At 40.9% G+C, this 17,539-nt stretch overlaps 1 pseudogene; it reads left to right on the top strand.

Moving 5' to 3' along the window:
- Positions 1-3,320: 3,320 nt before the first annotated feature.
- Positions 3,321-15,453, top strand: LOC132454859 (myosin heavy chain, fast skeletal muscle-like; annotated as a pseudogene).
- Positions 15,454-17,539: the final 2,086 nt, after the last annotated feature.

A 17,539-nucleotide genomic window follows, 5' to 3' on the forward strand; every position in this document is an offset into this window, starting at 1 on the left:
AATGATATGATCCTAAATTGAATGTGTGTAATTCTGTTTAAAAGCCCACATTTCCACACAATATTTAACTGGTATAATTAATCTCATGGATCAAATAAAAATGCTACATAAATGAAGACACTACTCTGGTCAAGTGAATTTAAAAAAAGGATCAATAATAAGTCTGAACATTGAACGAAAATATAGCAAAAAAAAATGTAATGTGCTGATCAAACCCATTAACCATCATTCCATATGCATTGTATTAATCACAATTCCACAATTTTATTTTAATTTGAAAAGATAAAAATTGTGACTGATTTTTGGAGTACTGACACAAATTGTCAGTAGCTCCAAATATCAGTCACAATGTTTCATGCTCAATTATGCTCAAAATCCCGTATAAACAGCCTTTGCACACGATCCCTAACTTGGATTCACTCTGAATAATCTAAGCACACATGTCTTATTGCCCCGAGTGACGTGCCCCATATGAATCGCTGGAAAAGGGCACACACTGGGGTTGGCAGGGCGTGTGGGCTGTGCAGTCCTATCGAGTCTCCTTGCAGATTTAATAAGCATTATGATTCCTATTTTTCTTATTATTATTCTTGGGTTTAGACTAATCAAATGAATCGGAAGCAATAATTATATTTACATATCACACATTGCAATAAAGTAATGTGTAACGAGACATGAACCTCAATGTGTCATTTGCCAACCAAAAATTATGCAATGTGCCATTGGTGCCTTTTAATGAGGTCAAGCACTCGGACATCAAGCTAACGGATTCAGTGCTACAAAAACAAATTCAGACATATAAATTAAAAAAAAAAAATGTAAAGAAGATTAAGTAAGTAAGGGATCTTATATTAGAATTGCTGTAACTTAATATATAGATCTTTATTTTAATTTGATTTTATATTTATATAAAAAAAAAGACTTTTAGTACAAGTAAACAAAAATGATATGATCTTAGATTTAATGTGTGTAATTCTGTTTAAAAGCCCAATAATTGTAGGTCAAATAAATCATTTTCATATCGAACTAGGTTAACGAAATACTTACTAAACGAGATGCAATCAAAAGATTCCCTGGCATAACGACATTAAAGTTTATACACTCCAATAACAAGAATCATGCCAAATAAAGATCTGTGGTCACAGTTGAAATATCAACCTAATTATTTATAGATAGCATCTAGCATCTATAAAACCACAGACTGAAAGCATCTTTCAGTCTGTGAAAGAAGATATATGTCAATGCAGCAGGTTTTTAGCAGATATAAATATGATATTAAAATTATAAAATGGGAAATGGTAAGCGTACAGGAATGATGCACTTGTGTATCAGTGTGTGTGCTGACTGCAGTTAAGATGATAACAAAAGGGGAGACATGGAAAGTTCCACTTTCAGCCCACATTTCAACACAATATTTAACTGGTATAATTATTATCGTGGATCAAATAAAAATGCTAGATAAATGAACAGTACTCTGGTCAAAATTAATTAAGAAAAGCATCAATAAGAAGTTTGAACATTGAACAAAAGTAAATGTACTGTGTTGATCAAACCCATTAACCATTATTCCATATGCATTGTTTTAAGCCACCTTCAGAATGTTTTGCTACATTTCACCACTGGTCAATTATTCATTGTATATGGCACACACACACACACACACGGACGGACGGACACACACACGGACGGACGGACGGACGGACGGACGGAGGGAGGGAGGGAGGGACGGAGGGAGGGACAGAGGGACGGAGTGACGGAGGGACGGAAGGACGGACGGAGGGACGGACGGACGGACGGAGGGAGGGACGGAGGGACGGACGGACGGAGGGAGGGACGGACGGACAGACAGACAGACAGACAGACAGACACGCAAGCGCACACACACACACGCGCACACACACACACGCGCACACACACACGCGCAAGCACACACACACACACACACACACACACACACACACACACACACACACACACACACACACACACACACACACACAGACACACAGACAGACAGACAGACAGACAGACAGACACACAAGCGCACACACACACACACGCAAGCACACACAGAGAAACACACAAGCAAGCACACATACATGCAAGCACACACACACCCACACACACACACACACACACACACACATGCATGCACACACACAAGTGCAAGCACGCAAGCAAGCACATACGGAAAAGATTAGTTCCATATCAGACTTTGTTGATGAAATAATTATAGAAACTTAAGCGGATCTGAAGAAGTGAAGGGAGTGCACTCCAAAAGGTATTAATAAATGCAACACTCTTCCTTCCAAGATCAGGCCTTAATTTACGCTGCCTGGCAATAAATTGTAAAAGATTTAAAATCATGCCAACAAAACAGAATTTTGGCTTACGCTTGCAATGTGGCAAGCACTGGTATTAAACATGACTCTATTATATTTATAGATTCAGCTGATTCCTAACTTGTTAAAATAAGTAAATGTTCTAAACTTTCAGGGAAAAAAATGCAAACATGAAATATCCCCAGACATTAGGAAATGATTTCCAGCATAAAAACTGTTGAAATGTGTTGATGTGGCAGTTAAGCTATTGAGAAACAAATACATAAACTACTCTAAAAACTACAGTTTTTAGTGATGTTTTGAGCGTTTTCAGGCCAAGTCAGACCGCTGTCAAGGAGAGCTACTTTCTAGGAAAGACTATTGCTTTAGAATAGGGAATCTTGCGTCCTTGTTTTCATTAAGGTTATTAGAATTAGTCTTACCTCGCAGATTATTTTTTATATTCTACTTTGAATGATACTTAGTTCAATTCTATTGTTATTGAAACCATAAAATAATGTGTAGGATTGTTATACGTTATGTCTGGAACTTCTGTGTAATGTATTATTTACTTACCGCTTATCTACTTTTACATAATGCTATGAAGATGATTTTTTTATAATTTGATCAATTAGTTTGTTGGTTTCAGATACTAAATGTTGACAGAAGAGAGATATTTGTGAGATAATTTAGTACGAAACATCAAGTGCCTCTGCGCTGACACACATTTTAGGTTTAATTTCCATTTTATTAAAAAATGAGCCAGTAAAATGTGTACATTAGACTCTGACTTGTAACCATCATGACTCTTTGACATTGCTTACTTCATGAATACATTTTCTTGTTAAGGTATAATTTCTTCTGCGGTTGAAGGGAAGTAAAACAGTAAGAATTATTTAATACCATTACATCACTGAATATACCTCCAAACCTTCTTGAAGCTATGTGTACTTGTAGGATAAAACTAATCAAGGAGTATGTTTGTTTTTATGAAATAAGCCTCCATCATGAGTACGGACGCAGAGATGGCCATTTACGGCAAGGCTGCCATTTACCTCCGGAAGCCAGAGAAGGAGAGGATTGCGGCCCAGAGCGCGCCATTTGATGCAAAGGCTGCTGCGCATATGTGACTGATGTTAAGGAACATACGTGAAGTGTACCATCACTAAGAGGGAGGGTGGCAAAGTCACCGTCATAGTTTTGGCTACAAAAGAGGTAGGCAGAGATTGATCATCAACTGGTATCATTAAGAAAGTTTAGGGGCCCTATTTTAACGGTCTGAAACGCAAGTGGGAAGCGCAAAGCGCAAGTAGCATTGTGGGCGCTTCTACGGCGCTATTTTACAGGCGGATAAATGACACTTGCGTCGCGGCGCAAGTGTCAAAAGGGTTGGTCTGAAGCAGCCTAGTTACCCGTAGGTGTGGTTTGGCCGTAACGTCCAACAAACCAATGAGAGTGCCAGCTCCCATCCCCTTTAAGAGCCATGAGCGCATTTGAATCGGACGAGTTGATATTTTGACAGCGCGTCTGCAGTCTCCGATGAGACAGATGCACATGAATTTCAAACTGCAAATGGCTCAGTTTATTGCCAAATAGTATGGCCTAATTCACACATGGAATAAGAGGTTTTCTTCCACAACTTCAGAAATACTGAGTCCTCAAATAAATTTCGGCAAAGAAAACGTAGATGATATAACATAACATATGATATGCGGTAACTGTGGTTCTATTTAATGATATACGCAATACATTATAAACATTGTTTCTTATCAGTATTGTATGCTATCCTAATATGCATGTGTCCCCGCGGTAATAGACATTGCCATTGATTGTATTATGCGTTACGTGTTTAGTTTGCATGTGTTTAAACAGAGCACACACGCGCGCCCGCATTCATTCATTCTTTTTAACACTCACTCGCGGTAAAACAATGTTTTTCACATCAAATACTCATCAATCCTGAAAGTTATGGGCATGTAGGCCTACACGATGTCTGTTTCAAGAAAATATGTGTTTGCTGTACGGTGTTTGCAGATGCATTGATTTAAAAGTACAACTTATTACCGCTGCACCAGCTGTTCTTTCCCAAATAATTTACCAAGGATGTGCGGCTAGGTAGATGGGAGAAGCAAAGTGTATGCGCGAGGCGCACAAGCAATCCGTACATCGCATGCGCATGTATGCATGCGCCCTTAAAATAGCATCTGAACAACGCGCCCCTGACTTTAAACCAGGTATTTCCTGGTCAGTAGCGCAATGGTATTCAGAAACGGCAGAATACCGTTTGCGCCAGAACACACCTCCTCCTTCCGCCGAACCGCCCCAAGGGGCGGTTCGGCAATCAATCCCTAATTTACCGGCGAGTGGCGCTGGTGGGAAAAGAACGCTCTGCGCCAGTTGTAAACTAGCAACGACACATGCGCCAGTGACTAAGTCACTTGCGCCGGATGCAAGATAGGGCCCTAAGTCTCAATAGCTGCACTGGTAAGAAAACTAAACATGGGTTTCCATTTTTTAGGAGAAGACAGTCAAGGAGGACGATGTCACACCCATGAACCCTCCCAAGTATGACAAAATTGAGGACATGGCCATGATGACCCATCTCAATGAAGCCTCTGTGTTGTGTAACCTGGCAGAGCGTTATTCAGCATGGATGATCTACGTAAGATATTTTGCCTCAATGAAAATATAAGAAACGTAAGTAAAATGCATCGTTAATAAGTAAAATGTATGTGAATCTCTGTGACCTCCTTCAGACCTACTCTGGGCTGTTCTGTGCCACTGTAAACCCCTACAAGTGGCTCCCAGTGTACGACCAGTCGGTTGTCAATGCCTACAGAGGCAAGAAGCGTATGGAGGCTCCACCCCACATCTACTCTGTCTCTGACAACGCCTTCCAGAACATGCTCACTGGTTTGTAAATTAAAATGTTCAAATCCCTAATCTTATCTAGTTTTTATCAATTAGAGGCATACTAATGCAATGTTTGAAACATTTGTTTTACAGATAGAGAGAACCAGTCAGTCCTGATCACGTAAGTTTGATGCTGGAAACATGATATAAATATATTACAATGATTCCTGCATTGGAAAACATGTCAAAATGAACTAACTTTATTCTTCTTTTCATACCCAGTGGAGAATCCGGTGCTGGAAAGACTGTGAACACCAAGCGTGTCATCCAGTACTTTGCTACCATCTCAGTGGGTGGAGCAGGAGATAAGAAGAAGGAGGAAGCAGGCGCTGGAAAGATAAAAGTATGTAAAAAATTAAATAAAAAATGTAATCATTGAATCAATACATGAAAATAAATAACGTAAGAAGTTTTTGAACATAAACATGATTATATAAAACGGTATTAACAATTTATGTTTGTTTAAAGGGGTCACTGGAGGACCAGATTATTGCAGCCAATCCCTTGCTGGAGGCCTATGGTAATGCCAAGACTGTGAGAAATGACAACTCCTCCCGTTTTGTAAGTATGAAATGAATTCCTCGCTGAAGATGCTACTTAGTTTTGTAGTATTTTTTTGAGCATAATAAACACATTTTTTGCATGCAGGGTAAATTCATCAGAATTCATTTCCACACAAATGGTAAACTATCCAGTGCTGACATTGAGATGTGTAAGTATCTAATTCTACATGTGGATACATTTTCAAGATTATTAGTGGCATAGGTTTTGATTAATGAATGGGCCCTATAGATCTGTTGGAAAAGTCAAGAGTGACCTTCCAGCTTCCCGATGAGAGAGGCTATCACATCTTCTACCAGATGATGACCAGGGGCGGACTGGCCATCGGCAGGTTCGGGAGATTTCCCGAACGGCCGGTCGATTTCAGGCCGAGCCGGCCGGCCGTAATTCTTTTAGATTTTTTTTATTATTATTATTTATTTTTATTTTTTTATTACATATTTATATTATATTTTTTGTTGTAAAAGATGTAAAAAAAATATGAAAAAGTTAAGTAAGCCATGATTTGGGACGGCCTGCGGCCGGATATTTGCTTACAGCGCGAAACGGAGCTCTTGCCTGACGGTGAAACTGGGCCGATGTATTACTGTCAATTTAGAGGGGGGAGCACCCCCACAGTGTATGGTGGAAAAGCGAGCGGCCAAAGCGAGCGGCCGAACGGCCCCTCCCAACTTGGACTGCTCCGCGGTCTGTCATTTCTGATTGGCTCAGCCTGACACACGGCCGGGTCACTTACTTCTCGTTGATCTCACTGAAGTTACACCGAAATATGAAAATGTCAAAAAGGTGGTGGAGAGGAAAATGAATTGGGTGGCACTCAGAAGTTGAGGTTGAAAAGGAAAAAAATGTTAGAGCAAGACGCAAATGTGCTAAATTAACCGACCATTTCCGTGGAAAAGCCAAGGTTGACGGCGACGCCCCTGTCAGCGAGACCAATGGTGAGGCGGGAACAGGACACAGCAGCATTGCTATGACAGGTGCACTAGCGAGCATGTTTGGCAATATAATAATGACTTAAACTAATTATGGAAGTAGGCCCTACCAGAGACGTCGGAGAACTATTCATAATATTGTAATGCCCACGGAAGAGGCAGTGAATGAAGCATTGATTAGAGAGCGATTTATTAAATACCACCGCTAATAAACCATTGGAACACTTCAACACTGGTAACCACAGCAACGGACAACAAACCCCGGCCCACCCCCATCTCCCAAACCCTGTGTATGTGTCAATGACAATTTTTTTCCACTAAAATAATTCTATCTTGCACTATTTAGATCATTTTCAGCCTTGATTTACCTTTCTAGGCACATGCAATTTCTAATATTTTGTACATGGACAAGATTGCTTATAAAATATTTCCCAGTGATCTTCACAATATTCTAAACACATGCACATCCCAACATTGACATGCAGTTGCAATGCACATATCCACGGATAAGGACTCATTTTTATTATTTTACACCGGGGCAAAATTCTACGCGCGCTATTCCTGCGGTCTCATAAAAGGCCTCTCCATCCCAAAGTCCCGGGCCAAATTTTTGGGCCAGTCCATCCCTGATGATGACCAACCACAAACCTGAGGTCATTGGTGAGATTTTGTAATAGTAAGATTGTGAAGAATGTACTTAATATTAAGATGAAGTGTTTTCCAGAAATGCCTTTATCTGTTCTAATATGACTTCATATGTAAATATGACTTCTAGAATAAATCGTTTTTTGGTAGGGTTAGGAAATTAACTTTAGTTACATGTATTGCATATAGATGACAAATGATATTGACGAAAAACAAGCTGAAAAATTAGATTTGTTTAATTCCTCAGAAATGACCCTCATCACCACCAACCCCTACGACTTCCCCATGTGCAGTCAGGGTCAGATCACTGTGGCCAGCATTGATGACAAAGAGGAGCTGGATGCTACTGATGTCAGTGGTTGATTGAAAAAGGTGTCATATATTTTCCACATGGCATATATGTTACAAAATGTTTTCTAAATGTTCTTTGTTTTCAAACAGGCTGCTATTGATATTTTGGGCTTCACTAATGAGGACAAGGTGGGCATCTTTAAGTTTACTGGTGCTGTGCTTCACCACGGTAACCTGAAGTTCAAGCCAGACTGCAATGAAGGTAACCATTCACATGCATTCATCAGTGCACTAGCAGGTATATTGGTGCATATTTGCTTGCATTACATTTGGAGTCATTATTATAAAGAATAATAACACATTCATTTTTCATGTTAACTTTGTAGATGCTGACAAGAATTCCTATCTACTGGGTCTGAACTCTGCTGATATGCTCAATGCTCTTTGCTACCCAAGAGTGAAGGTCGGAAATGAGTATGTCACCAAGGGACAGACTGTACCTCAGGTAAGAAAAAGGCAATTTGTTGACGAAATATGGTAAGAAATTCTGTAAACATGATGCATTGTCTATTGTGAGACAATATTTTGATAATTGTATGTGAAAAACCATTTCAGGTCAACAACTGAGTGAGTCTGGCCAAGTCTATCTATGAGAGGATGTTCTTGTGGATGGTCATCCGTATCAACACGATGCTGGACACAAAGCAAGCAAGACAATTCTACATTGGTGTGCTGGACATTGCTGGTTTTGAGATTTTTGACGTAAGTTGATAAATAAGTGGCATCATTTCTGATAGCAATAACTGCATTCAGTCATTAACATTCAATTGTTGAAAACTAGTAACAGTTGGTTTATTAAATGTCCCCAACTAGTACAACAGCATGGAGCAGCTGTGCATCAACTTCACCAATGAGAAACTGCAACAGTTCTTCAACCACACCATGTTCGTCCTGGAGCAAGAGGAGTACAAGAAGGAGGGTATCATCTGGGAGTTCATTGACTTCGGCATGGACTTGGCCGCCTGCATTGAGCTTATTGAGAAGGTACACCTGAGTATTATAACTATATATCATTATATATTGCGTGACTTACAAATTACTTTTGATAATGTTTCATCCATCCATTTTTCTCTTAAGCCAATGGGCATCTTCTCCATCCTTGAAGAGGAGTGCATGTTCCCCAAGGCCTCAGACGTTACCTTCAAGAACAAGCTGTATGACCAGCATCTTGGCAAGACCAAAGCATTTGGGAAGTCCAAGCCTGCAAAGGGCAAGGCTGAGGCCCACTTCTCCCTGGTGCACTATGCTGGTACCGTGGACTACAACATCACTGGCTGGCTGGACACAAACAAGGATCCCCTGAATGACTCTGTTATTCAGCTGTACCAGAAGTCCTCAAACAAACTGCTGCCTGTCCTGTAGTTGAAGGTACATATTTATAGAATTTAACCATAGTTTATAACTGTTAATCCATTCTATTATAATACCCATTGATTTTCAAGCCATTTATTGCCTCTGTTTTAAATATAAATGTGAAAATTGAACTCTGACTCATGACCAATAATTAATAACAGAGGTCGGGGATGCAAAGAAGGGAGGCAGGAAGAAGGGTGGCTCCATGCAGACCGTGTCTTCACAGTTCAGGGTAAGGGTTAATACACAAACAAATGTAAAAATGAGACCTTATTTCATTTTTCAGAATGTGTTCTTTATAAGTAAATTGGTACATATTTCATGTTATGCAGGGATATGTCTTTAGGAGAACTTGGGCAAACTGATGACCAACTTGAGGAGCACCCATCCTCACTTTGTGCGTTGCCTGATTCCCAATGAGTCAAAGACTCCAGGTACAGTGAGCACTAACAAATGTGTGTAGTGTCTGGGTTAGGATATGAATTGTTACACCAAACTAATTATATTGACGATGTATTTATCACCCATGTCTCAGGACTCATGGAGAACTTCCTGGTTATCCACCAGCTGAGGTGTAACGGTGTACTGGAGGGCATCAGAATCTGCAGAAAGGGCTTCCCCAGCAGAATCCTCTGTGCTTACTTCAAGCAGAGGTATTAACTAATTGCTTTTTCAAGGACAACTTTACAAAGGCCTTTGGACATTTAATGAATGTTAAAAACATTATAATGGTCTTCTTCAGGTACAAAGTACTGAACGCCAGTGTCATCCCTGACGCACAGTTTATTGACAACAAGAAGGCTTCTGAGAAACTGCTTGGGTCCATTGATGTGCCTCACTCAATTTGGACACACCAAGGTCTATTTATTGTTGTCGAAAACTATGTTTATACTTCATTGTAAGTCACTAGCTGACAAAAGTATTTTCTTACATTAAGGTGTTCTTCAAAGCTGGTCTTCTGGGTACTCTTGAGGAGATGCGAGATGAGAAGCTGGCTGCTCTTGTCGGAATGATTCAGGCTGCATGCAGAGGTTATGTCATGAGAAAGGAGTATGTGAAGATGACAGAGAGGAGGTAGACATAGGGCTCAAAACTCATAAAGCTTTTTAGCTGCCAAGTACAAGCCCAAAATAATGGTTTATTTTACTCTATAGGGAAGCCATCTACACTATTCAGTACAACATCCGCTCATTCATGAATGTCAAACACTGGCCATGGATGAAGGTGTACTACAAGATCAAGCCGCTTCTGATGAGTGCTGAAACTGAGAAGGAGCTTGCCAATATGAAGGATAACTATGAAAAGATGAAGACTGACCTGGCTACTGCCCTGGCAAAGAAGAAGGAACTTGAGCAGAAGATGGTTTCTCTCCTGCCGGAGAAGAATGATCTTTCACTGCAAGTGGCTTCTGTAAGTAAAGATTATTTTTGTATCCCTGTCTGTACACAGTGAGATAAATTTGATGTTACATGTTCTACATCTCTAAATATCACACAGGAAGGAGAGAATCTGAATGATGCTGAAGAAAGGTGTGAAGGACTCATCAAGAGTAAGATCCAGCTGGAGGCCAAAGTCAAAGAGACAACTGAGAGGCTGGAGGATGAGGAGGAAATCAATGCTGAGCTGACTGCCAAGAAGAGGAAACTGGAGGATGAGTGCTCTGAGCTCAAGAAGGACATTGATGACCTAGAGCTTACCTTGGCCAAAGTGGAGAAGGAGAAACATGCCACTGAGAACAAGGTTTATAAATATTCTTTGACAGAAGATTACAAATAATAATACAAATTAGCATGTAATACACATCATTTTATGTTTTCTTTAGGTAAAGAACCTCACTGAGGAGATGGCCTCTCAGGATGAGAGTGTTGCTAAGCTGACAAAGGAGAAGAAAGCCCTCCAAGAGGCACACCAGCAGACTCTTGATGACCTGCAGGCAGAGGAAGACAAAGTCAACACTCTGTCCAAGGCCAAGACCAAGCTTGAACAGCAAGTGGATGATGTAAGTATCTTAAAGCTCATGAGAACTTGTAATTCATATTGGTAATGGAGTTTAGGAAATATTAAACAATATTATTGTTCTTAATCATATTCAATTATTGACATCCAGCTTGAAGGTTCACTGGAGCAAGAAAAGAAGCTCCGTATGGACCTTGAGAGATCCAAGAGAAAGCTTGAGGGTGATCTGAAACTGGCTCAGGAAACTGTGATTGATCTTGAGAACGACAAACAGCAGTCTGATGAGAAAATCAAGAAGTAATTTATTTGTTTTTTAATAATAACACGGGTTTAGTGCATGTGCATGAGATATTTGTATTTTCTGAACCACAGTAGGATGAACTCCATATTCCTTCTGATTCCATTTATTTGACAATTGTTTTAATTATTTATTCACAGGAAGGACTTTGAGAACAGCCAGCTTTTGAGCAAAATTGAGGATGAGCAGTCCCTGGGTGCACAGCTTCAGAAGAAGATCACGGAGCTCCAGGTGGAATAATTACACAAAATAATTATCCCACCTGAAATTTTCTGCAATTACATACTTTGATACTTGAAATGACTCAATATTTTCATCATTTAGTCCCGTATTGAGGAACTGGAGGAAGAGATTGAGGCTGAGCGTGCTGCTCGTGCCAAGGTTGAGAAGCAGAGAGCTGGTCTCTCCAGAGAACTTGAAGAGATCAGTGAGAGGCTTGAGGAGGCTGGTGGAGCCACTTCTGCTCAGATTGAGATGAACAAGAAGCGTGAGGCCGAGTTTCAGAAGCTGCGTCGTGACCTTGATGAGTCCACCCTGCAGCATGAAGCCACTGCTGCTGCTCTGCGTAAGAAGCAGGCTGACAGTGTAGCAGAGCTGGGAGAGCAGATTGACAACCTCCAGCGTGTCAAGCAGAAGCTTGAGAAGGAGAAGAGCGAGTACAAGATGGAGATTGATGACCTATCCAGAAACATGGAAGCTGTTTCTAAGGCCAAGGTAAGTTATTCTTCAAAGCCTTAATTGTGTTAAGAAATAATAAGTACATAAATAACTATTAATCAACATTGATTTAAAATTGATAATCTTTTAATCATCAGGGAAATCTGGAAAAAATTTGCCGTACCTTTGAGGACTAACTCAGTGAAATCAAGGCTAAGAGTGATGAGAATGCTCGCCAGGTCAATGACATCAGTGCCCAGAGAGCAAGATTGCTGACAGAAAATGGTTGGTACTTATTTTATTCAGGCATTTGAATCATTTGAAATTCTGGAGGTACCATTTGGGGAATATAATTGAATATAAATTTTCTCACAAATTCAATATGTATTACTAATTTGATATACCTCCTCCGACTTGGTGAGTTTGGTCGACAGCTTGAGGAGAAGGAAGCTCTCGTCTCCCAGCTGACCAGAGGCAAGCAGGCCTATACTCAGCAGGTTGAGGAGCTGAAGAGGCAAAATGAGGAGGAAGTAAAAGTAAGGATCATTTCTTTATAAAGACGGTAGGGTTCAAAGATCAAGAAATGCATTGAATTGACGAGATCTCTATTTCGCCTTTGTTAGGCAAAGAATTCTCTTGCTCATGGTGTGCAATCAGCCCGCCATGACTGTGACCTTCTGAGGGAGCAGTTTGAGGAGGAGCAGGAGGCCAAGGCTGAGCTGCAGCGTGGAATGTTCAAGGCCAACAGTGGAGGAGCAAGTATGAAACTGATGCTATCCAGCGCACTGAGGAGCTGGAGGAGTCCAAGTGAGTCAAACATTTTAATCTTTAACTAAATTGAACATTATAATTGTTAAACGTACACAAATTAACCCACGTTATTCTTTAACAGGAAAAAGCTTGCCCAGCGCCTTCAAGAGGCTGAGGAACAGATTGAGGCTGTGAACTCCAAGTGTGCCTCTCTGGAGAAGACCAAACAGAGACTCCAGGGTGAGGTGGAGGACCTCATGGTTGATGTGGAGAGGGCCAACGGACTGGCTGCCAACCTCGACAAGAAGCAGAGGAACTTTGACAAGGTGTGTTTTAATTCATTGAGATGACATTTTAAATATTTGTATACAATGATTATTCTTCAAGTGCTAAACATGTCCTACTTTATTAACAATATTGTGCAGGTTTTGCCTGACTGGAAGCAGAAATATGAGGAGGGTCAGGCAGAGCTTGAAGGAAGTCTTAAAGAGGCTCGTTCTCTCAGCACTGAGCTTTTCAAGATGAAGAACTCCTATGAAGAAACTCTGGATCATCTGGAGACCATGAAGCGTGAAAACAAAAACTTCCAACATGAGTGTTTGTTAAATAATATTAAAGTGCTTGGTTGTGGTAAAATATGTATTAGACTTATGACGAATGCAAAATTGCTCTGCAGAGGAGATTTCTGAAGAAATTGGTGAGACCGGAAAGAGCATCCATGAGCTGGAGAAATCCAAGAAGCAGGTGGAGACAGAGAAGACTGAGATCCAGTCAGCCCTTGAGGAAGCTGAGGTGAGGATTCAATCTGCAAAACAACATAAATCAAATAATTAGGGTCTGCAATTTTGTCAATTTTAATTTATACCTTAGGGAACCCTGGAGCACGAGGAATCCAAGATTATGCGTGTCCAACTGGAGCTGAACCAGATTAAGGGTGAGGTTGACAGGAAGCTGCTTGAGAAGGATGAGGAGATGGAGCAGATCAAGAGGAACAGCCTGAGGATCACTGACTCCATGCAGGCCACTCTTGACTCTGAGGTTAGGAGCAGGAATGATGCCCTGAGAAGAGGGAGGGAGACCTGAATGAGATGGAGATCCAGCTGAGTCATGCTAACCGCCAGGCTGCTGAGGCCCAGAAGCAGCTGAGAAATGTTCAAGCACAACTGAAGGTAAAACACAGAAGTAATGTACTGCACATGTAGAATATAGTTGCATTTATATCTTGTTGTGAACTATTCAGTTCTGTTTTCATGTGAATGTTAGGATGCCCAACTGCATCTTGATGATGCTGTCAGATCTGCGGAAGACCTGAAGGAGCAGGCTGCCATGGTGGAACGTAGGAACGTTCTCATGGTGGCTGAAATTGAGGAGCTGAGGGCAGCTCTGGAACAGACAGAGAGAGGCCGCAAAGTGGCTGAGCAAGAGCTGGTGGATGCCAGCGAGCGTGTTGGACTGCTGCACTCTCAAGTAAACAAACATTTGAATCCTGTCATACGATTACAAGAACACGTTCATGTTTTAACAGTAATTGAGTAATAATATGTTTCAGAACACAAGCCTGTTGAACTCAAAGAAGAAGCTGGAAAGTGACCTGGTCCAAGTCCAGGGTGAGGTGGACGACAGTATCCAGGAAGCTAGAAATGCTGAAGAGAAGGCCAAGAAAGCCATCACTGATGTAGGCCTATAATTGTTTGTTAATTATGAGTTATGAGAACTTAATGGAACTCTTGATGAATATATTACTTGTGCTTGTAGGCTGCCATGATGGCTGAGGAGCTGAAGAAAGAGCAGGATACTAGTTCTCACCTTGAGAGGATGAAGAAGAACCTGGAGATCACAGTGAAAGACCTGCAGCATCGCCTGGATGAGGCTGAGAACCTGGCCATGAAGGGTGGCAAGAAGCAGCTGCAGAAACTGGAGGCCAGAGTAAGACAATAATCAGCCAACATTTAAAAATGTATAAGTCCAGTGTAAGGACAAGATTCAGTCATTCACTTTTACTCTCAAGGTTCGTGATCTGGAGTCAGAGGTTGATAACGAACAGAGACGTGGAGCAGAAGCTATCAAAGGTGTCCGCAAATATGAGAGGAGAGTCAAGGAACTCACCTACCAGGTGTGTCCAATTGACATCTCCAAATATGTTTCTACTTTTTTAGCATTTTGATCATATCTAAAGGCCACATGATGTGGATTTTTTCACTTTCAAATGTGCATCAGACTGAGGAGGATAAGAAGAATGGCTGCAGACTTCAGGATCTTGTTGATAAGCTGCAACTGAAGGTGAAGGCTTACAAGAGACAGTCTGAGGAAGCGGTAAGTTACAAGGAATTACAAGGGATACTCAGGTCAACTTTTGCCGCTTTTCCACTGCATGGTACCAGCTTGACACGACTCGACTCAGCTCGCATTTTTTGCGTTTCCACCTCGAAAACATGGTATCTGGTACCTGCAGTGGCGGTTTTAGACACGGGCCACCCGGGCGGTGGCCCGGGGCGGCACTTTTTCAAGCCACGTGGGGGGCGGAACGACCAAGTAAATAAATCAATAATAATCTGGGCTGCGAAGCGGTTTTCTATTATCTATCATATCACTGTGGGGAATTGACGAATTGGTGCCCCCTGCTCCTGCTCGTTGAGAAGGTGCCGTGCACAGACGGAATGAAAGCAGACGGAATAATGAAACCCCCACTGAAGCCCGTAGGTTCACGATACCTTAGATTAGCAAGTGAAAAAATGGTTTGGATTACTGGAAGACAAAATAAGTTGTTTTAAACCAAAACAACATGATATTGGGTTCACTGGCACTTAACCAATGGCAACACTACAAGTACTGGAGTTAATATTTAAGATTAACGCCATGTCATTTTTAATGCCATTCGTCAAGCTATTACCAAATTGAATGCACTGTAATGATATTATCACAATATCAAAAGCTATGGCTTATGGTTAGCGATGGTAGACAGGGAAACTGTTGACTTATTGAGGTACTCTAATGACTTACATGTACGATTTATCAAACTAAATGTGTAGAAATAAATGTATATTATAGAACAGAGTAGTCAATGGTTTAATGAAATGGTGGATGACACCTTGATGGTTATGCCCGAAACTGAACGGTACATACCCATCATGTAGATAGGAACATGATTGGTGCACCGATTCGATTTTTTCTCATATTCAAGATTTGTGAATATAAAATACAAAGACAGCTGCGATGAAGCCCCGCTGGCCTCACGGAGGAACATTTCTGATTCTTGGTATAGCATATTTTACATGAACTTTTTTTTTCTTCTAGAACACACAATGTCCGTTGGTTCTTTTTCTTATTGTGAAAGTTTCAGGAAAACATAAAAGATCTAGATCTTAATAACCACAGGCTGCAAATTACACCAAATTTTGTCAACATGCTCTATGGAAAACGATGAGTCCCTAAAAGATGGCTGACATTTGTTTTTGCGATATTCCATAAATCAATTTCATTCTCAATAATGCTCAAAATCCTGTATAAACAGTTTTTTTTGCTCAAGACCCCTGACTCGGATTCACTCTGAATAACATAACCACACATCTCTTACTGCCCCAAGTGACGTGCCCCCTACGAATCGCTGGAAAAGGTTTGCGATCTGCAGGCAGAGGTTGCTAATGAACAGAGATGTGGAGCAGATGCTGTAAAAGCTGTCCGCAAATATGAGAGGAGAGTCAAAGAACTCACCTACCAGGTGAGTTCTTTGACCTTCATAAGTTTTATTCTTTCTTTCTTTATTATTCTCTACAAACTTTGGGACCTATCTCCTTCCTCAATGTTTCACGTAGAGACTTCTTTTCAGATTTTTTTAATATTTTATTTAATATATTATTATTATTTATCTTTTTTTAACATGGGAGTCAATGATAGGCCTCAGGCACTTCAACTGTTTAAGAAGTAACTGAATCAATTTTCAACCTAACCCTAACCCTAACCCTGAATTTCGATATCATTTAAACTTTCTTCAGAATCACAGTTTTAGTTTCAAACCTTGATATTCTACAGTTGGTCCCATTGAAGCCGTCTGCCCATTCTGACACTTAAATTAGGCTACTTAAGACATCATAACTCGGTCAAATTTCAACCGTTTACCATCGTTCAAACCGTTAAGCAAATCTACACACTTGTATCTTCAATAATAGCCAAATGGCATTTCGATATAATTTAAACTTTATTCCGAATAACAGTTTTAGTTACCTACCGGCTTCGTTTTCAGTTTGTCTCATTGATTTACGTTGACACTGGAGCTTGGCAACCTGGTCTCACAGGAATCCGTGAAATGACCCTGGACGCTTAACTCAAAATCCGTCGAATCCTCACGGAAACCCGCCAATTTCCGTGATATGGCCACAGATTTTGCTCCAATGCAAATTGATGACACTTATATTCCGTGGCACACACACAGATGCCCGTTTCAATGAACGAGTCGACCACGGGCGCTTAACTCAAAATCTGTGGTGGCCTCACGGAATCACTTAGATTGTCCGTGATATGCCAACGGTATTTTCTCCAATGCAAGTTAATGACACTCCTATTCCGTGGCACACACACAGATCCCCGTATCAACCACCGAGTCGACAACGGGCGCTTAATTTATAATCCGTGTTTGCCTCACGGAATCACTTAAATTGTCAGTGATATGCCAACGGAATTTACTCCAATGCAAGTTAATGACGCTCATATTCCGTGGCACACACACACAGATCCCCGTCTCAACGACGAGTCAACCTGGTCCTCACAGGGATCCGTGAAATGACCATAGCCTATATATATGTATG

Source organism: Gadus macrocephalus, chromosome 4 (assembly GCF_031168955.1).
Source record: "Gadus macrocephalus chromosome 4, ASM3116895v1".
In the NCBI taxonomy this organism is placed as follows: domain Eukaryota; kingdom Metazoa; phylum Chordata; class Actinopteri; order Gadiformes; family Gadidae; genus Gadus; species Gadus macrocephalus.